The 22,187-nt window shown below is 42.9% G+C and overlaps 1 long non-coding RNA gene across 2 annotated transcripts in view; it reads left to right on the forward strand.

Annotated features, from left to right (window-relative positions):
• LOC135984215 (uncharacterized) overlaps window positions 1-19,372 on the forward strand; it is a 36,252-nt gene extending 16,880 nt beyond the window's left edge. For both annotated transcript variants that reach the window (XR_010602121.1, XR_010602122.1), the window contains 3 exons: window positions 10,807-12,474; window positions 16,629-16,716; window positions 18,078-19,372. This is a non-coding gene — a long non-coding RNA (uncharacterized LOC135984215). The remainder of the gene's footprint in view (window positions 1-10,806; window positions 12,475-16,628; window positions 16,717-18,077) is intronic.
• Window positions 19,373-22,187: the final 2,815 nt, after the last annotated feature.

Here is a 22,187-nt window from a genome sequence, read left to right on the forward strand (position 1 = left end):
GGTCTTTACTAGAGAGGATGTAGGGGAGATCCCTACATACAAACCAATCTTTTTAAGTGACATATCTGGGAATTGTCCCAGATTGATGTGTTAATAGAGGAGATTTTGGAACAAACTGATTAAATTAAACACAAATAAGACACCAGGACAGGATGGTATTAACCCAAGAGCTCTGAAGGATCTCAAATATGAAACTGCAGAAGTATTAACTGGTATGTAACCTATCACTTAAATCAGCCTCTGCACCAGATGACTGGAGAATAGCTAATGTAACACCATTTTTTTTTAAAGGCTCCAGAGGCGATCCTGGCAATTACAGGCTGGTAAGTCTAACTTCAGTACCAGGCAAATAGAATGAAACTACAGTAAAGAACAAATTTATTAGACACACCCATAAACACAATGTGTGGGGAAGAGTCTATGTGGCTTTTGAGTAGCAGCATCCGAAGAAGTGGGCTGTAGTCCACGAAAGCTTATGCTCTAATAAATTTGTTAGTCTCTAAGGTGCCACAAGTCCTCCTGTTCTTCTTTTTATGTGGCTTTTGTAAAGGAAACCATGCCTCATCAATCTATTAAAATTCTTTGAGAGTGTCAGCAAGCATGTGCATAAGGGTGAGCAAGTAATTATAGTGTACGCGGACTTTCAGAAACCTTTGACAAGTTCCCTCACCAAAGGCTCTTAAGCAAAGTAAGCAGTCATGGGATAAGAGGGAAGGTCCTCTCATGGATCAGTAACTAGCTAAAAGATAGGAAACAAATGGTAGGAATAAATGGTCAGTTTTCACAATGGGGAGAGGTAGATAGTGGTGTTCCCCAAAGATTTGTACTGGGACCAGCACTGTTCAACATATTCATAAATGATCTGGAAAAGATGTTGAACTGTGAAGTGGCAAAATTTGCAGACAATACAAAATTAATCAAGATAGTTAAATCCAAAGCCAACTGTGAAAGGCATCTCACCAACCTGGGTGACTGGGCAATAAAATGGCAGCTGCAATCCAGTGTGAAGTAATGCACATAGGGGAAAAATAATCCCAACTATACATACAAAATGATGGGGTCTAAATTAGCTGTTACCACTCAAAAAAGAGGTCTTGTAGTCATAGTGGATGGCTCACTGAAAACATCCACTCAATGTGCAGTCAAAAAAATCTAAGAGACTTAGGCACCATTAGGAAGGGACAGAAAAGATAATAGGACAGAAAAGATCAAAATGCCACTATATAGATCTGTGGTACGCCCACAACTTGAATAGTGCATGCAGTTCTGGTAGCCTCATCTCAAAAAAGATATATTAGAATTGGAAAGGGTACAAAGAAGGGCAACAAAAATGATTTACGGGTATGGAACAGCTTCCATACAAGGAGAGACTAAAAAGATTAGGGCTGTTCATCTTAGAAGAGAGATGACTCAGTGGGGACATGATTAGATCTATAAAATCATGAATGGTGTGGAGAAAGTGAATAAGGAAGTGTTATTTATCCCTTCACATAACACAAGAACCAGGAGTCACCCAATTAAATTAATAGGCAGCAGGTTTAAAGAAAACAAAAGGAAGTACTTCGTCACACAGTGCTCAGTCAACCTGTGGAACTGATTGGCAGGGGATGTTGTGAAGGCCAAAAGTATAACTGGGTTCAAAAAAGAATTAGATAAATTAATGGAGAATAGGTCCATCTATGGCAATTAGCCAAAAATCCCGATGCTCTGGGTGTCCCTAAACCTTGGACTGCCAGAAACTGGGACTGGATGACAGGGTGTAAATCACTCAAAATTGCCTTGTTCTGTTCATTCACTCTGAAACATCTGGCACTGGCCACTGTCAGAAGATGGTACTGGGCTAGATGGACCCTTGGTTTAATCTAGTATGGCTGTTTTTATGTTCTTAAAATTGCAGATTAATTCAGTCATGGATTTTTTATATATCACAGCTGGTCTAACCAATCTCTTCTGTAGAATAATGCCAGATTCTGATACCCATACTGATGCTGAATAGCACTTTACTCCACACACGGTCCTTTGACTTCAATGGGAGTGCTCATAGAGAAAGGTGCTACTCAGCTTGAGTAAAGTATCTAACTCTGCCCTGTACTTGTTCAATAAGATTATTTGGTTTGGAGACTAGTGTGAATTCCTTTTATTAAACAAAATAACTCCAGTATCTCAACTTTATTGATGTATTTCTTCACCTTTTCTGATTAGTAGGTGGCTTTTCACTGATTTAGGGTCGGATTCTGACTCATATTAAAATCAACTGGAGTTCTTCCATTGACAGTGCTTGGAGTTGAACTGAGATTGACTTTTATCTGCAAATTGTTCCAATACTGACAATAAGTAAAGTTGGTTACTTTATCCCAAATCAAAGCCTCCTCTCTGTGCTTGTAGCCAGCTCATTATTCTACCACACATAGTATGCAACCCACAATAAAAGGAAGCAGATGCAGAAAACCCTCTAATTCAGTGGTCTCCAAACTTTTTTGATCGTGCACCCCATCAGTAAAAAATTTTTGAGCACGCACCCCCTGCCGTGCCGGCTCTACCATTTTTGCCCCAAAAATAAGCCACTCAGACTCCCACCCGAACTGCCGAACCAAAAAAAAAAAAAAGCGCTCCTTCTGTTGCGCACCCCCAAAGATCCTCTTGCGCACCCCCTGCGGTGCATGCATCCCACTTTGGAGACCACTGCTCTAATTTAATGAATGTAGCTGTACATCTATAATTAATAATACATGCTTCAAAAACTGGTGCCTAATTTAGTAAACACCTATTCTGGTGTTGGTATACTGTCAAGTTTCTGTATAGGAGATAGACACTGTTTCATGGTGGTTTCATGATCTTGATTGTGTTCAGAATGTAGTAAAATATTTTAATTAAATTAATCTACGCAACAGATTGGGTGGAAAATATTGAATGGTTTATTGCCTCTTCCTCTGAAGTATCTGGCGCTGGCCACTGTTGGAGACAAGAGGCTAGATTAAACAGGCCAAGGGTCTGATCCCCTATGGCAATTCCTAAGGTTAAAACTGTCCCAAATTAGACTCCTAAGAATTGAGTGCTCAGAAGGAGTTAGGTGCCTACATCTCTCTTCTAGGCACCGATGTCCCACAAAACTCCCACTGAATCCTTGTAGGTGCCTAAACTCACTTGGTGCCTAACTTTTAACAGTAAAAGTTTCCTGGGCACCTATGTTTCTGTCTTGAGCCATGCACATTCCTGTCTCCCCATAGGTGTGCAGACACCTATCTCCCACCTAAGCCCCAGAGTGATTCACAAGCCAGGGGAAGATGTCTGCCTAACTCACCTTAGGGGCCCAGTCCTTTAGGCATGCTCAGAGTCTGCCTACTGGAGCAGGCCCCCATAAGCAAAACAGCCTGGGTGGGCAGAGGACCTCAATCATAACTTTTAGCCCACTGGCTAGAGTACTCACCTGGGATGTGGGAGACCTCCAGTTCAAGTTCCGCCTCCACCTAAGGGGGGGAGACAAGGGATTTGAACAGGGATCTGCTACCTCTCAGGTGAGTGCTTGAACATTGGGCTAGGGGATATTTTGATGTAGGAAGCCCCTCAAACACTCCACTTGAAGCTGGATAAATAATGAAGGACTCATTGGATTGGGGGGACTGGATCCCCCATCTCCTAGGTGAGTGCACTAAGCACCAGGCTATAGACTCATTCTCATCCTTGTGTGTGCGCTCTCTCTCTTCCTTTTTAGGAGTCATTTGGGACAGAGAGTGACAGCACAGCAGAATATCCCATAGCCCAATGGTTAGGGCACTCACCTGAGAGATCCTTGTTTAAATCCCTTCTCCCCCTTATGTGAGTGGGGGACTCGAAATGGGGTCTCCAACCTCCCAAGGGAGTGCACTGATCTTTGGGCTAAAAGTTACAAGGGAGGTCATCCTCCTTCCTAAAGTAGTATCAATGCAGTCACTCAAAAGAGGGGCTCCTCCTGGCACATAGGCGCCGACTCCGTGGGTGCTCTGGGGCTGGAGCACCCACGGAGAAAAATTGGCAGGCAGCTCCCCTCCCTCTCACTCCCCCGCACCAGCTCACCTCTGGCTCCACTCCACCTCCGCCTCTTCCCCTGAGCGTGCCACATGCCCACTTTTTCCACCAGCTCCCAGCGCTTGCCGCCGCAAAACAGCTGTTTTGTGGCGGCAAGTGCTGGGAGTGGGGAGTGGGAATGCGGCATGCTCGGGGGAAGAGGCAGGACCGGGATGTGGATTTGGGGAGGGGTCCAATAGGGGCAGGGAAGGGGCGGAGCTGGCTGGGGCGGGGAGTTTGGGGAAGGGGTTGGAATGGGGGTGGGGTTGGGCGGGGCAGGGTGGAGTCGGGCCAAGGGGGCGTGAGCACCCACCGTGCCGGGAAAAGTTGGCACCTATGTCCTGGCATACAGAGAGAGGCACCTCCCTGCACCCCAGACTTAGGCACAACTCTCACAGAGAGGGGTGGGGCTCAGCACATAAGCCTCTGGTTGGCATCTCCCATTGGCTGACTTAGGCAACTTCCCACCTAGCCTGCTGGCTTTTGTGAATCACTTTCTAAGGTGCCTTTTTCTCCCCAGTCCTTATTCTACAGGGAGCCTCGGTGCCTAACTCATGCTTTTTTTAATCTCAGTGATTTTTTCCAGGCGCCGAAAAGTTAGGCGCTATGACGCTCAGCATCACAATGCCTAAATCCTTTTGAACATACAGTCCTAAGTCATTAGGGTAAAATTCTCAAAAGCACCTATGTTCCTATTTATTGGTCTAAGATCAAACCTGCTGAGTATGTTCATTGTATGTAAAGTTATGCTCTCAAAAATTCTGCATTGCAATGTTGTTAATGGGATCAGGAGATTAGAAGAGAAAGAGAAATGAGGATGGTATGAAATCCCTGATCAGGGAACCATTTACAGTGCTGTTTACTAATTCATTGTCTTTAACAACTGTCAGCTCAGGGGAAAGGGAGAAATTTAATGCACTGACACTTGGTGACCCAACTTCAAGAAAGGACTTTACTTAATGCTTCCCGGAGGGGATTTGCTTTATGTTTACTTCATGCTTCACAGAAGAGAGACATTTGCACAGTCACTTAATCAAACCACAAAATTACTGTAGACAGCAGTCAAGCCCATGAGAATGAGGAGTTGCACTGAGCGTGCTTAGAACATTCTCTGCGTATCCAGGAAGAGGGGTTGGCTCTTCCTTGGTTTATTGAAAGTAAAGGGGCCAAGGATTCCTGAATCCGTCCTTGGAAAGGATCCCAGACAGAGAGGGAAAACTGTAGATGAAATCTATGGCCTTGGGCACACTCACGCACACACCTACACCCACACCCAATGAACTGACCAACCCTGGGTAGGGTAAAGGACAAGCAGGCCTCTGATGTGAGCACAAATTCCCCACCACAGACTAAATAGTCAACAGGAGTTGCCACCTGCAGGTTATGGTAAGAGAGAGAGAGGAGACACATGCCCTGAAAGGGTTGATTTTTTATTTAAAAACAAAAACGGTCCCCAAACCCTCTCCTTCGCTATCACCAGTAGACAGGAGAGGCAGCCATAGCCTAGGGCGGTAATAATTCCTATATCCTGCAGGGACGGAGACGAAAGAGCGCTGCTGCTGGGGGAAGTTCATTCGTGTGAGTTATATAACTCCCATCTTTGGAGCCGGGCAGCTTTACCTTGTCCCTGATGAGACTGGCTTAGTGAGCTGCCAGAATGTGGGTTCACATGCCCAAGGCCACCTACTTTTTAATCTGGATGGGCTCCATTGGTAGTAAAAGTTGGTCTTGGAGGTACAGTATTATGCCAGCAAATTAATTTGTGCTCTGTTGCCATTGGCAGCAGCAGCAAAATCTGCACAAGGATTTATGTTCAATGAACCTGAATAATGTAAAATACTGCTGAATAATACCTAGCTAGCTTTTCTCTTTGCCATGTGAAGATTTAGGGAGTGACAATGAAAGATACTGTTTATGGACCAGATTTTTAAACAGCAGCCTCCCTTTTTGTGCCTGCAATCATTTCCAAGTGTAATTTAGGTCACTTTGACATAAGGGCTTGTTTGCTTGAGAGGCAGTGTGGCCTGTTGGCTAGGACAGTAGACTGAGAACTCAGGAGACCAGAGGTTGATTCCCAGCTCTGCCACTGGTTTGCTCAGTGACTTTAGGGAAGTCATTCCACTGTACGGTGCCTCAGTTTCCCCAGCTGTAAAATGGGGGTAATGATGCTGATCTCCTATGAAGGTATATATCCTCATTACTACTCAAGTCTAAGTTATCTACATTCTTCCCACAGCAATTTTGAAGGTGTAAAGGGGAGTTCTGAGTGAATCTAGGCTGAAAATCAGGCCCTATATTTTTAATTTCAAGATAACGGTCTCCCTTTGTTCCCTGGGGGTGATGTGTCAGTGTGGTGAGTCACTATGGGGAATGCCAGCATGGCGTATAGGAGCTGATGTAATGAGGCTGATCATTGGGAAATTCAAATCAATTTAGTTTACTGAAAGCTCCAGTGGAAAAGATCATGGTTTCTAGGTTAACCACCTTTGATCTGTTTCATCCTTTTTTTAAAAAAAAGTTAATTTTTATCTTCCCACTACTCTGAACTACTGGCCAGTCGTAGATAATTTTTAACTACTAGCCACTGACTCATTTGGGTCACAGGTACTTTCCCCTCTGTGTGTATTTGGGGTCTATATCACTATTCTGCTTGTACTGCATATGACTTACCTTTGTCTGTTATACTGTGCTAAAAGAGCTAGGTGAAACTATGATTTTGCTTTACAGGGTATTCTACAGTCCTTTTATTTTGGTTCATGTGCATTCATGGCTCTTGAATAGCATGATACATTTTGAGTAAATATCCAAACAAATAAGCAAAAATCAGCTGAAATGATCAAGCTTTGCATGCTTTTTGTCATAGAGCTTCTCTACCGATTTCCATGCAAAGCTGTAGGGCCAGATCCTTAGCTGATGTAAATCAATGGGCCATAATGATGAGTCAGATTTGATTATTTCAATGGAGCTACGCCTGTTTCACATCTGAGGATCTGGCCCATAATTTTGACCCGGGTTTTGTGAATATCAGTAACCCAAGCCCCGTTGCTGGGTTTGTAATGGGATACAAAGGTTTTTCCGTAGGCGAAATATCCAGGTCAGAAATGGTTTAATTAGTCCCAAGTTTATTTTATCATACACCATGGAAGATAGAGCTGGGATAAAGCCATAAAGGCACTAGTCATTAATGCAGGATGTTTCCTTACATTATTCACATTGGCATAATAGTTAAATTCTTAAATCCTGCAGGAAAAATCCCTTTGACTTCAAATATGTGCCTTGCTAAGGACTGCAGAATCAGGCCTTTCTTGAATCCCTCCAGGGCTAGTGCCTCCACTGTCCCCTTTGGCAAACTCTGCGTATCAGTGTCCCATGTTTCAGTGAAGAATGTTTGCTCCCCAACTCCTCCTCCTTTTCAGTTTTGAGGGCCCAATCCTCAAATCAGTCCACTCAACAGACTGCTGTTGGCTTCAGTTGGAGTTGTGGCATGCCAGTTGCAGTGCATGCAGCGTGTGTGTGTTGGGGGTGTGCACTGCCCCTTGAAATGGAGAGCAGTCTCTTTGTGCTCGCGTGCAGCCTGCACGCTGTGCTCCCTCTCTCACTAGTTTTATTTGTTCTGGTCATATAAAAAAATGATTCTTCTGACTGGACGTATGTGAAAAAACAATCCAGGCAAACCTCATTTAGGTGATGTAAATAGGAGCACTACCCCAAGGTCTCAAAATGGAACTAGCTTTTTTAAGTCTGGCATAAACAAACACAGAATTGTGTTTCCCCAATTGTGTTTTTAAGCTTTCTCCAGGCTGCTCTTGAAATGAGGTTTACGGTGCACATGGTGGCTTTATGCAGATAAAGTCTGAGTCAGCTCAGATGCACTGAGGGCCTTTTCAGTTAGCATTTCCCTCCTTCCCCCAAGAGAGTGTTCCCATCCACTACTCCCTTTGGGGTCATATCCCTCTCACACTGGGTGAGGGAATTGCCTAATACTTCATTGTTTGCCCCATCCACTTTATTTTGCAGTATGGGGTTGAGGGCTGTACTCAGAAAGACAATGCTTAACCCTCTCCTTGCCAGTTTCTGGGCTGGTTCAATTCTCCCTATTGCAGAACCTAACCTTTAGCTTCTAGATCATAATTTCATGCTTTACCTCTTTCAAAGTATTGTGAAAAGCCCTTATTTCCTGCCTTGGTAGTAGTTCATTAACTCCTTCAATCAGTGCAGTATTTTTCACGTCCTTCCCTCACACTTCTGTCTCCTCTTTTCCCCACAGCATATGACCTGAGGTCCATCTGTTTCTTTTGTTGTATCTTCCAGTCTTTACATAAGGCACATAATATAAAAGGGTTTTCCTGCTTTCACCTGTGGGCCAACTTTAAGCTTTTTATAGGGGTTCTCAAACTGGGAGTCAGGACCCCTCAGGGGATCACAAGGTTATTACATGGGGAGTTGCGAGCTGTCAGCCTCCACCCCAAACCCCGCTTTGCCTCCAGCATTTATAATGGTGTTAAATATATAAAAAAGTGTTTTTAATTTATAAGGGGGGGTCGCACTCAGAGACTTGCTGTGTGAAAGGGGTCACCAGTACAAACGTTTGAGAATCACTGTCATAGAGCGACCAAAATCAGTGAGATCTGTTCATATGTATCTGAGGGTAGAATTTGTCCCACATATTTATGTATGGTGTATGTATTGCATCATGCTTATCTGCTCTCGGATCACATTTAGTGACCTTTAACCAATCCAATTAGTTTTCTCCCGGAATTTCAAAACAATTTGGCATTTTATTTCAAAGAACGGGAGCAGGAACAGCCAGTCCTCCGTGAGGATTGTTGCAATTCTCTCTCAAATTATCACCCAGTATCTCCATGTGCAGTGGTGAAAGCCTTTACTTTATTAGTTTTAGTGGCTCATTTAAAATTGTAGCACAGAGTTTTGGGGAAAGGAACTTTTACTCATGAACACACTCCCAGCAGTCATTATCTAGTGACACTTCCCTTCTGAAAAATACCAGCATACTAAAAATCTGTTAGAGTTTAGAGAAATTACAGCTCATAAAATACATTCTAAATAAATGATTACTTTTTGGTTGCCTTCTGTCTCTGCTGTTTTACAGTTAAGTACAAACCTTTCCCATTATACCAGATACTTCCCATAAGCTTCAAAAACAGGTCCGAATGATCAAAATTGCACCCAGAATTGGCACATACAGTTAGGGTTACTGTACAGGTAAGTCATAGACACATTTTTGCACAAGTGCCATTCTGAAAATTTGGACAGCCTCTTAAATGTACTGTGCTCTCCAGTTAGCATGATATGCTTATTATTTCTTCTTTGTATTACCTGGCTGGCACCTACAGGTCCCAACCAACCAAGAGAGGCCCCGTTATATAGTGGCTATACAAACTCAGAGTAAGAGAGAGGCCCTGCTCCCCAAGTGTTTAGAATCTAAATAGACAAAGGGTGGGAAGGGAAATGGAGACACATTGCCATGCTGTGACTTGTTCATTGTCAAACACAAGGTTAGTAGCACAGATGGGATTAGAATGCAGGGCTTCTGATTCACAGGATAGTGCCCCAGCTGCTAGACCACGCAGCCCCCCCGGAACAGGCAGATGCAAACAGCTGCAGCTGAAGATAGTGGAATATATTTCAACTAGGGCATATTTATCTCGCAATAATTGTGTTCCCATTATTAGAATATATCTCGGTTCTCTTTCTGCTGTTATTATCTAATCTTTATACTGCAGAATCCAGAGCCCCATTGTGTAAGGTTTTGCAGACACACACATAGAAGAAGACATGGTCTGAACTCTCAAGGGTGCAATCCTGGTCCTGTTAAAGTCAATGGGCGTTTTTGTTTGTCATTTGGTGATCGGCCAGGTTGGGTGAAAACCGTTCACAAAAATTTCCCAGAATTACGTTCTTGTTAAAGCTCAGTAGTGATAAACTGGGGCTGCCCCTGTGCAGCTGCATTGTATAGGGTGAACCCCTCTCCTCACCATGGTGTATCCATGAAGGAGGAAGCCCGGACATAGTTGCTGTGCATCCTTGAGCACTAAGGGGTTGGCAACGCGTTAGCAGGTGCTTCACTTCAGTAGGATTTAAACTGCTTAAGTGCTTTGCTGAATCAGGACCTAGGTGGCTTGTCTGGCCAATGTGGCTAGTTGTGCTCTTCACCCCCATAGTCCCCAATGGGTACATAGCAAGTTGATTTGGGGGTGTGGCAGGTCCAGCCCCTGGTACAACAACTGGATTTAGGATCCAGGCAGTTGGGGCAGCTCCCACTTTAAAGGTGATGTAGGGAGCAATAGGACTTGTCATTCATTGCTTGCAGTATTCTCTCCCCACTCCCCCTTTCCTGGCGCATCTCTGGATGCATAAGCTAGTGCTTAGCCTCTAGACTTTGTTCTTCTTTGTCTTATTCCAGTCTCTGAATTCCTGCCAAATGTGTTCACGTTATTTGTTTGCGTCAACAACCCCACCCTCCCCCAAATCTTCTTTTTAAAAAAATGCAACATGATGCAATGAATTTGCAGAATGTTTTCCGTTTTCTCATTTTAATACACAGGAAAAAAGAACATTACAAAAATGCATCATTGGTCTCTCGCATAATTAAAAATGCTAGGGTTATGAATGGGGGGAAATGATCCTTAGAACACAGATGTAATCATTAAAAATAAAAGAATCCTGAGACCCAGCAGTGGCGCTCCTTTCTTCAGATATAATTCAATTAAACACATTCTTTCTTTCTCTCCCCATTTACAGACGTTCTTGGTATTATGTTACAATAATGCCAAGCGGCCCCATTGTGCTAGGCACTGTACAAATACACAGTGAAAGACAGTCCCTGCCCTGAAGAGCTTACAGCCTGAATGATGGAAAGAGAAACAGAGACTTGCTCAACATCAAACAGCAGCAGAGCCAGGAAGAGAAGGCATGTCTCTTGAGTGGTCTGTCACTGTACTACTACATTAAGGGCTTAAGCCTGCTGGGTACTTGACCACGATTTCAAAGTGAGTGCGTCATTACCCAGTGGCCACTTTACAGTGCTTTGGCAGAGTAAAGGAGCCTTAATGTGGGCATAAATTACATTGCACCCGCTTTGAGGCCCCTGTACACTGTGAAAATGGTGCCCAGTGATCTTAGTGTAAATGAACATTCCAGCCCCAAACTGCAGTGACTGGTAAGGGTGCATAATGCCATGGAGGCTTGTTGCCTAGCTGTCACATGTGCCACGTGAAGAGGTCCGTAACAGCACTAAGCAGTGTTATCTGCTCACCCATCCGCATGCCAGGAGCTATATCCCATCGTGTTTTCATTTTCTTTTTAGCTGAGAATAAATAATTTTTAAAAACCTTTTCTAATGAAACAAAACAAAACAAAAGAATTAAGGACAGTAAAGCACAGGCTAGCTCAGCACCGGGCAGTTTGTTGGACTCAAAATGTAACTTTGGCTTATGGTGCAGTAAGTCCCAGGTTCAAATTCTGTGCTAGTCCTCAGGAAGGTGAAATATATGGTACCTTTACTTTTGGGATTTGTGTGATGATCTAGTGGTTAAGGCTCTAGACTGTGACTCAGAAACATGGGTTCAATTCCTGGTTCTCCCGCCCTCTTCTTGTGTGAACATGCATAGGGCTAATATGTGCCTCAGTTTCCCTATCGGTAACATGGGGATGATACTTCCCTACCTTGTAGGGGTGTTGGGAAAATAAAATCCATTAAAGACTGTGGGGTACTCAGGTTCTTTGGGTATGAGAGTCACATAAATACCTCCACAGAGCAATTAACTTAAACAACAAAAGGTTAACACACAGAACTGTGCAGGAAACGGTAACATTAGCATTGCAGCCAGGAGGTCTGAGATGGGCCATGCTCACTGGAGGTCAGATTTAAACAATTAATGTAGATATTGAGGGTGAATTAACACTCTTCATCTGAGAAAGAGTTAAGCAAACACAGAGGGCAGTTCTTTTTTGATGTGTGGTTGCAATATCACTTTTTAAGAAACACTGTTTCAAGTCAGGGTAATACAACTATTCCCTCCCACCAATCCACTTTCTCCCCTCTCCACCTACCCACACACACTCTACTCCAAGGGAGGAGGAAAAACCGGATTTTCAAGGTTTTTTTCCCTTGGTCTGTTTGACTAAAGGTGACTCCTGCTTAGTGGACAGAGGGCCATCCCCCACTGATCAATATTTTAATGTGACTTATCAGAAAGAGAATGAATTGTTTACTTAAAAACTCAGGATCCCATAAAGGGCAAGGGAAAAGTGTCCACTGGAGACAGAAGTTCTGGACGCCTGCCTGCTGCTGTAAATGCATAACAAGGAAGCCTAAAACTCAAAGAATCAGAAGAAAGTGGTGTCCAGCAAAACAATGCGTTAGAACCAAAACTCCAACAAAGGCACAGCCAGGAGTTATGCAGGATGGTAAGTGCTTTCCTGAGTATATTTCAAGTGAGCAAAATGAAACAAACTCTTCAGGTGGGGGAATGTACCGATAAAAAATTGAGTACAAAAATGATTTCAAATGCCAGTGTTATTATGCATCTGCGACACTAAAATGTTCTTGCAAGTCTGTTGCCCCTCAACACAGATGAAATGGATGTTGTATTATAGCCGTAGGATCTGTTCCTGCACCTTTTAAAGCAATGGGAGCTTTTCCTGTAACTTCAGTGGGTACAGGATCAAGCCTATAGACATCCTAAATGCTTATTGTAAAAATAATGATGCTAACGTGCTTGGTTAGACTTTACTAGTCTTGAGGATTAGATACGTCTTGAGAGTTTAGATACATGAAAAGGCTTTAAAAGTACAGTAAGTACAGTATTTCTTTTCCTTGCAATGGTGTTCTGCATTGAAGAGCTCCATGCTTTAAACCCAAAGCCACCAGAAGAGAGGCTGAAAGCAGAAAGTTTGTGGTGCTACAGCATTTACATTCTGCTTCTACCTTGTGCCAACGTGTCACCCTCTCCTTGCCTTTGCTCTTTACTCTGTTGCACTATTTTAACAATCTCACCCCCTCAGGAATCGATTATCTTCTCTATTCTGCGTCACTACCTATTGTTTCCGGAACGATTTCTGCTGAACTGCTGGGATGGATAGTGGGGCTTTGAGCATGCCTTACTTTCAGTCACATTGCTTGTCTGAAATATTATTTTAACTTTTATATTGCAGTAGGGTCTAGAGGCCTGCTATGCTGGGGCCCCACGGTGCTAGGCACTGCACATATATATATAGTGCATGACAGTCCCTGCACTATATATACGTGAATTAGAACCCAAATTTCAATATCGCTGTTTGCATCCCTTTCGTACTCACTTTTCACTAATAATGTAAGTAAAGGTTTGTTTGTGAGAATGGAAAATAAAATTCAGATCCATAGCTGAAAATTTGTATCATGACAAAGTGAAATTTGTTTTGGATGTAACTGGGAATCTACCGTCTAAACTAAGGCCCCTTCATTAACTTATATAACTGTGTGACAACAGACGCAACAGCAACCTCCTGGAGTTGTGTACAAGGTATGTTACAGCCCACTCTTTCTCCCAGAGCTTGCTCCTTCTTAGCAGTAAGGTTAGGCAGATCTGCCACCCTGCCTGACAGCAATGTGCTGGCATTCACCTACACAGCTGTTTCTTGCTACAGATCGTGAAGGCTCCAGAATAGATACAAAATAAACTAAGGATGATCAATACATTGAAAAAGGAGCCATTCCCACCCACTCATTTGCAGATCACATAAGTGCACAAAAACGGAGATGATACAATAGTTGTCTTAATAAAACAAAAAAGAGAGAGAGGTCTGGCACATTAACTGGCCGGTTTAGGTTGTCTTATGGGCCGTCCATCTGCTAAGGACTGACTCACAAGTTGACTAGTATTCTCAGTAGAAATGTGCTCTGGTTTAATTAAATCAGTTTAAAAATCAGTCTAGTTAAACTGGTCCAAAGCCCAAGGATTAAACTCACGTAAGTTTTGCTTAAATCAATGTATTTTAGGTTGGTAACACTGATGCAAATGAAACTGATTTCAGCAAGGATTTCAACAGATGAAGGGTGTATGTATCAGGGACTTGTACTGGTTTCACTAGATCAATTTTTAAACCAGTTAAACAACTAGTTTCCAGAAAAGATGGAACATTTGTGTGGATGGTACAATTGGTGGCAGGTTTCCTGGATGGAGCCAATTGTGGAAAAAGCTTTATTAGATTCCAAAGGATCCTGCCATGTCCTGTTTTTTTTCCCTGCCATGGAATGAGATGGCGTCATCATTCTCTCTCTCAGAGAAAGGAAACCAGCCCTGTTCCGCTTCCAATTTAAGCCTGTGAGAGTTTTGCCATTAACTGAATGAATTTAGAGTCAGGTCCATCATGTCTAACAATTGCTGGTCCTTCCTAAATTACGATAACATATTGATTTATACTTGCCCAACAAATACGTCTCATATTTTCACCAACTATTTAAAATGTCCACTGAGTGAGTTTGTCCTAAAATTAAATCTAAGCCTCTTTCACTCTTCTACCCCATTGTAGGCCATCAGGTATACTCTGAGATGTTCACCTACTAAATAGCTCTGAAGCTACTAATAAAATCCCTATGTCAAGCTAGAACAACTATCGAGAAAAATCACAGCAATCATCCAAAGGGGGCACTTAAAACATTCTTCACATATGTATTTCTGGTGCTCATGTGTTAGGAGTATTAAAAACATTTAGGCAACTGGAGGGTTCAAAATTTGCTAATATGTTCCTTCCATGTATGCACTGCATCTCTGATATGTGATGCCATAGTAGGCCCCTGTAATTAACAGGAAATAACCACTGGATCTCTGCTATCATGGTATGGCAATTGTTGCTAAATGCTGACATTTAAAATGGTGACTGTTGTGTAGGAACACGTGTGAAATGTGATGGTTCTTCTGTATCCATATTCCATGCCTCTTATGGGGCACACGCTTGTGCAGGGTTTGTGTTTTTACAAGCAGATGCTGATATAGACTTGCAGAGGATGGGGAATCTGGCAGGTGACTATAAGGGACACATAGTGTATGTGAGGGTATGTGCATTGTTGGCTTTGAATGTAAAGCCACTAAAGGAAAATAAATCACTTTAACAAGAATTTAAGGGCAATGTGCACTATGGGGGTGTGATTTCTAAAATGCACTAATATATTGCTCATTAATTTGTCCCTGTAGACCCTGCTGGTGTGCACTAAAGATTCTCTAGTGTGCGTTAACATAGTGCTCTTTGAATCAGTGCTATGTTGAAGTGCATTAGGGAACATTTAGTAAGCATCAGCAGGATCTACATGGATTAACTAAGGGCAGGTCTACCCTACCACTTAAATCAATCTAATTTATGTCACTCAGGAGTGTGAAAAAACACTCCATTGAGTGACACAAGTTACAGTGATCTAAACGCTGTCCACACTGGCACTATGTCAGTGAAAGACTGTCTCCTGCCGACATAGCTTCCACCTCTCATGGAGGTGGAGTAATTATGTCAACGGGAGAGCGCTCTCCTGTCGGCATAGAGTGTCTTCACCAGATGCACTACAGCAGCGCAGCTGCATTGGTGCAGCTGTGCAGATTTAGTGCTTAGACCTGCCCTAATGTGCAGCACATTAGTATGTTTTAAAAATCACATAGTGAGCATTATCACACAGTGGAGACATACCTTCAGGGAAGAGAGAATGTTCCCTGAATATCCAAAGAACTCCTCCCTCAAACCTTCTCAACTCACTTAACACACCCAGCAATTGCACCTAGTTGCTGTAATGATGGGTGAATTAGATAAGATAGAATAAATGAAATACGCTAGCACTAGATGTATCAGAATACTCCTCTTGGTCCATTGGTTCTGGCAGCATCTGAAAGCTGCTGTCTTTCTTAATTATGGGTGGAATATGGTTCAAAATGTATACAAGAGGGATATATTTATAGGGCATGTCTAAATGGAGATGGATAAATTAAATCAGTTATAAAGGTGTTCTGTGTCTTATCGTCTCTCTCAAATAAACAGCTCCCTTCACTTCCATGAAGAGATCAGCACCCAATCAACACAGTTTTTGGAGCCAGACAATTTAAGTTCTCATTAGCCGTAGCAAACTGTTAGGGAATCATATTTCAGCATGCAGCACATATCAAAACCCACCCAGTGCTGTTCAAAATGAGCAATTAATTACACATACTGTGCTGCACCTGAAAAACTTCCACCATCTCTAGAGGGATAAAGGAATCCTGTAGAAAGGCGAGAATATATCCTTTTGCTTCCCAGTTTACTGCCCATTTTTTGAAAACGGAGTAGAACAGAAAATTACGTTGTTGTTATTATTTACGAATAACAAATCATGACGTTGCAGTTACATACGGTACCTTTTATCTGAGGAGATCGGCAATTTACAAACATCTAATACCCACAACAATCCTGCATGAAGTGTCTTGTGGGTTGATGGTTTCTGTTTTAATCAGGAAAGAGAGAGGAGTAGTAAGAAGAAAAGATGGAGACTGTGAACCCTAACCCTTCCTTCTCCACTCCCCTCTTTTCATGTTTCCCTCATCTATTCCCCCTTCTTTCTTTTCCAGTGCTCACACAGAGTGTGGCAGTGGCTCTGCCTGGCGGGCGAGTGAGGAGGACACATCTAGTTTGGTTCACGAGATGGTGGAGGGCACAGTAAGTATTACATGCACTTTAGCACTGAGGTTAAATTGCTCAATGAGCCAGGTCTGAGAGCATTCAATGAATCCCCTGCAGCTAAGGGCCACCACAAATCCCACCATGTTTTGGTGCAAGTGTAAAGCCTTCCGTAGCATAATTGCCTTTGACCTTGCCATTCCTAACATAAATAGCAACATGGGTGTTAAAAAAACAACAACCAAACTTCAAAAAACCCACCTTACTCAAACATGATACTCCCCTGCGCTCACACTTCTGGCGCTGAGAGAACAAACACAGGACAGAGGTTAGTCATGTTGCTTAATGAACTATGGGAAGGCACTCAGATACTACAGTGACGAATTTGGTGTAAGAACTTATGCAGAGTAGAACAGAATAGCTGAGGTCTTTCCGTCTCCTGCATTGTCACCATCAATACAGGTCTTGAAGGGCAATCTGTGCTTGCTGTTCTAACTGTGCAGCCCCATTGCCTGTGTGAAGTCAGTTACCATGGCGATGTACGTAGCACGAAAGACTAGCTGGAGAGGAAGGATGGCCTTGTGGTTAAGGTGCAGGGCTGGAGAGCTGGGTTCATTTGCTGGTTTTGCCACAGATTGCTGTGTGACCCTGAGTAAACTGCTTAGTCTCTCTGTGCCTCAGTCCTCCATCTGCAAAAGGGGGAGTAATGACACTTATTTCACACACCCCAACACACACACACAGTTCCTTTTGTCTGTGTTGTGTATTTAGTTTATAAGCTCTTTGATGCATGGTCTGCCTCTTACTATGTATTTGTATAGTGGAGCCCTGCCCTCGGCTGGGGACTCTAGGTGCTACTATAATACAAGTAAATCATCATCGTAAAAATCAAATGGGTTTGAGCCGTGGTAACTAATAGCAACCTAGTGGGCAATGCTTCTGGTGATGTAGGTGGAGGGCTAGAACGCAGCTTAGTCTCCCTTAGTTGTGTTGGATCTATGGGGCTAACTGGAGTAAAAAGAAGAAAGACTGTTTTAGTCACTTAAGAGCTTGATCCTGCCCCCACTGAAGTAAATGACAAAACTCCCACGGGGTTCAGTGGATAGGACTGTGCCTTAAGGGCCTGATTCAAAGTCCAGTGAAGTCCATGGTGTTGGTTACACTTGACTTTGAATTGGGGACTAAATAAACACAGGGAACAGCTGTGTGGAGAAAGGAGGTGCCATTTTCACCTAAAGTGTATTCCAGATTATAACCTTGTTTTAGCAGTGTAATGTACAACATTGTAAAATGCCCAGACTAAACAGTACTGTAAATGCACGCTGTAGCTTGTCACTGATTTTTCAAACTTGTTTCCATCATTTATGTTTCACTTGTGATCCTTTGTCTGTTTGTTGCAGAGCCTCAAAGCTGAAGTTTGGGAGTTGTCCGTATTTCAGCTCCTATGGACTATTTACTGCCAGAGCTGTGGAGTGTGACAATGGTGTTTGTGTCCAATCTATCAAACGCCATTATCACACTAAATAGCTACTGTTAGATAAGCCATCAGGTCGCAGAAGGAAGAGAGCTTTAAGCAATACATTTTCTGGCTGTGATGAGGAATAAAGCAGGTTTGTTCTTGTATGTCACGATGCTCTTTTATGAGCAATGCTAAAATAATGTACAATAAACAAACACTCTGCTGTACGTACTTCCAGTTGTAAAACTCCTTTTTAAAGTACAAATTGTAATGAACTTATGCTGTCCATTTGCTCTGACTGAGTCATGTTTATATTCATGGATTGTAATGTTTTTATTCAGCAATGCAAGTGGCTGTGAATTCTTCCCTTATTTAGATTTCTGTTAGGTTATAGCTGGCAACCTGCAGCCTCTATTTAAGCAGTGTTGTCAGTATTTAATGCATTTAATTAACATGTTTTGGTCTGGAAGATATTCTTCAATTATCTCATTGAAATGATCTCACAAAGACCATTGTGGCACTGAAATAAATTTGTTTGGAGGTCAGTTATACAAATACAACGCACTGGATTCATGATTAAAGAAAACGAATCAGGAGTATTGCTGCCAAATCATCAAACTGACGTGACGTCAGAAAAGAAACCCGGGGCCCAGTCCTGCAACCCTTACGCAAATAGTGTTTGGGCATGTGGGTCTCATGGAAGCCAATGAAAGCTTGGGGTGTTCAATATCTCAAAAAATGTAGGGTAAGATTATGAGCCCCTTACTCGTGTTGAATAGTCCCTACAAATAGTTCTGTTGAAGCTAACTTGGGAAAGACTGTGCTACCTCGCATGACTAATGGTGTCATAATCTGGCCCTTATTTAGGTGCCTATTTGTAAGTACCTGAGTTTGAAACATTTGGCTTAGATGCCCAACGTAGCACTTTACGCACCTAGGTTTGACTATTTGGCCCTAAGTAAAATGAATGCAGGAAAGAGCAGATAACGATAATCACTGCTTCTGTATTGTACTATTAGGTTAGCAAGTAGTGACCTAAGTAGAGCAATTGTCTTTCATTCATAGCATCTATATAGTTCTCCTTATTAAGGCATGGAAAACTTGTATTTAACACTCGACTTGCCTTTATATAAACACGACATAAATCTGCTACTGCAGCTGCACTACACATCCTTGGACAAAGACTGCTTTGTTCCCGTGTTGGACAAGTATGAAAAATAAATTGTGATGATGCTAGTTTCTTCCCTTTTTAGAGAAAACACCAGCAAGAAAAATTAGGTTGGGCTCATCAGAAAACACAGAACGCCAGTAGTGTTCCATCCCAGATGTGATTGCATGTTGGTGTTTACAGGCTAGATCAGTTGTGCATGGTCTGTAAAGATCCTTGCAAGAAAAGCATCCTGCAAGGTAATGAGAGAATATGAATGCAGCATCAGGCTTCCTACAAACAAAGGAAAGGAAACTTTACTCACAGCCCTATACACTACCAGTGTGCCATTTCTTCCTGCAGACCTCTCAGCCATTGCTTTTTAGCTGTTTTTGCAGTTATTCATTCACCCTACTACCACTTCTGATAGCTCAGAGGAGCATGCTGGAACTGTAACACAAAGCAGAAATGGCTCTAGAATGGAAATATTTATTGTTCATGGATACACAACCTGGCTGATTAATTGAAAGTGACAAGAACCCAGAAGAGCTTGCAAACAAATCTAGCCTATGTTTTATTTCACAAATCTTCAAAGGACTGAATATGTTGTGCTAAGGAAGTTTGTCCATTAGATTACCCATAAACAAATGACAGTAGCCCACAAATGGTCCATCTAATCTAGGGTACAAAAATTATGTTGGATAAACATGCTTAGTGTATTCAAAAAGGTAAAAATAGCTCTGGTTTCTCTTCAGCTCGTGTAAATCTTTCGCCTTTTACTTCCTCAAGTTTCTCTCTGCTCTCAGTACACCCCTTCTACCTTCACATCTGTCTGTTCCTGTTCCAGTCCAGTTGGCTGATGGTCGGGGATCTGTAAAATCCCCTCTTTCCCTTGTCTTGGTGAGAGAGAACATTACACAGATACATAAAGCTAAAAAAAAGTCAGTGCTGGGGCATGTTGAGCCTGCAGCCATAGCATTTGGTAGAGTCTGAATTCTCCCCTTCTTCATTACTGTAACTCTAGAGTTGTCTGTTGAGAACTTCTGGGCTAGGCAATGAATTAAGTGTTGGGATTTTGAAAGGTACCTAAGGGAGTTAGGCACACAAATCTCATCGGGTACAACTTTGAAAAACTCTTAAACGACTTAGGAGCTGAAGTCCCATTGAAAGTCATTGGAACTTTGGCTCCTAAGTTACTTAGGGTATGTCTACACTGCAATGAAACGCCTGTGGCTGGCCTGTGTCAGCTGACTTGGGCTCGTGGGGCTTGGGCTGCAAAATAGCAGTGTAAATGTTTGGGCAGGGGCTCGCACCTAATTTCTGGGACCCCACGAGGGAGATGGAGCCGAGAAACTGGGCCCCACCCTGAGCCCGAACATCTATACAGCAACTTTACAGCCCCACAGCCTGAGCCCCACAAGGGCCAGCTGTGGGTATTATTTGCAGTCTAGACATACCCCAAGGGACTTTTGACAATTTTGCTCATTAACTTGCAATGAGAATTGGGCACCTAATTTCCCTTACGCTCAGGGCCGGCTCCAGGCACCAGCTTGCCAAGCAGGTGCTTGGGGCGGCCACTCCGGAGAGGGGCGGCACATCCAGCTATTCGGCGGCAATTTGGCGGACGGTCCCTCACTCCCGCTTGGAGCGAAGGACCTTCCGCCGAATTGCCGCCGCAGATCGCGATCGCGGCTTTTTTTTTTTTTTTTTTTGCGCCGCTTGGGGTGGCAAAAACCCTGGAGCCGGCCCTGCATACGCTCTTTTAAAAATTCCTGCCTACAATGATTTTTAAGGTGAAGTGATCACATGTCTGTAGTGGTAAAAAGAGTGCTTCATGCCGTTGTCTTTCACTGAAGCGTAGCATTATCTCTGTGATTTATCATATAGAAATTACATTATATTTGCATCTGCAACCATTTCTATTGTTCATCCTTTCTGAACAGAGCATTTTTTGCGAGCTCCTGAAATTTTTGCATTGAAAATGCAGTCCTCGTCCCCGGGATGTATTCCTATAAAACTGTTATTAATGACAACGTATTGGATTGGTTTGTGATGTGAAGAGAGAGATACAACCTCATATTAACATTCAGTTTTAGGATATGTCTACACTGCGAAGTTGTCGACAAAACTTTTGTCTTTCGTGGGTACTTAAAAAAGCCCCCCTGTGAAAGACAAAAGTTTTGCCGACGCAAGTGGCAGTGTGAACGCAGCTTTGTCGGCAGGAGCACTCTCCTACCAACAAAGCTAATGCTGCCCGCGGGGCTAGAAGTATTTAGTTGGCAAAAGTGCCAACAAAGTACCGACAAAGAGCGTTTACACACCCTGACTTTTAGCGACAAGACTGTGTCGATGCAGCCTTGTTGCTAAAAGCTGCATGGTGTAGACAAGCCCTTAGGTTAGGCCAGGGGCAGGCAACCTATGGCACGTGTGCCAAAGGCGGCACGCGAGCTGATTTTCTGTGGCACTCACACTACCCGGGTCCTGGCCACTGGTCCGGGAGACTCTGCATTTTAATTTAATTTAAAATGAACCTTCTTAAACATTTTAAAAACCTTATTTACTTTACATACAACAATAGTTTAGTTATATATTATAGAATTATAGAACGAGACCTTCTAAAACTGTTAAAATGTATTATTGGCACGCAAAACCTTACATTAGAGTGAATAAATGAAGACTCGGCACACCACTTCTGAAAGGTTGCCGACCCCTGGTTTAGGCATTTGGTAAAAAGAATTCTCCAGACTTCAAACTAGTTGATAATCCTTCAACCCAGTTAATAGTCCCACCACAGGTTGCTCCCCAAGGGACCCTTTAAAATCAGTACTACCCACAGTTTTACGCTCTTCCTCATCAGAACTGCCTGTTCAGAAGCCTTTCCACTTATTGATTTCTTTTGCATTC

Source organism: Chrysemys picta, chromosome 6 (assembly GCF_011386835.1).
Source record: "Chrysemys picta bellii isolate R12L10 chromosome 6, ASM1138683v2, whole genome shotgun sequence".
In the NCBI taxonomy this organism is placed as follows: domain Eukaryota; kingdom Metazoa; phylum Chordata; order Testudines; family Emydidae; genus Chrysemys; species Chrysemys picta.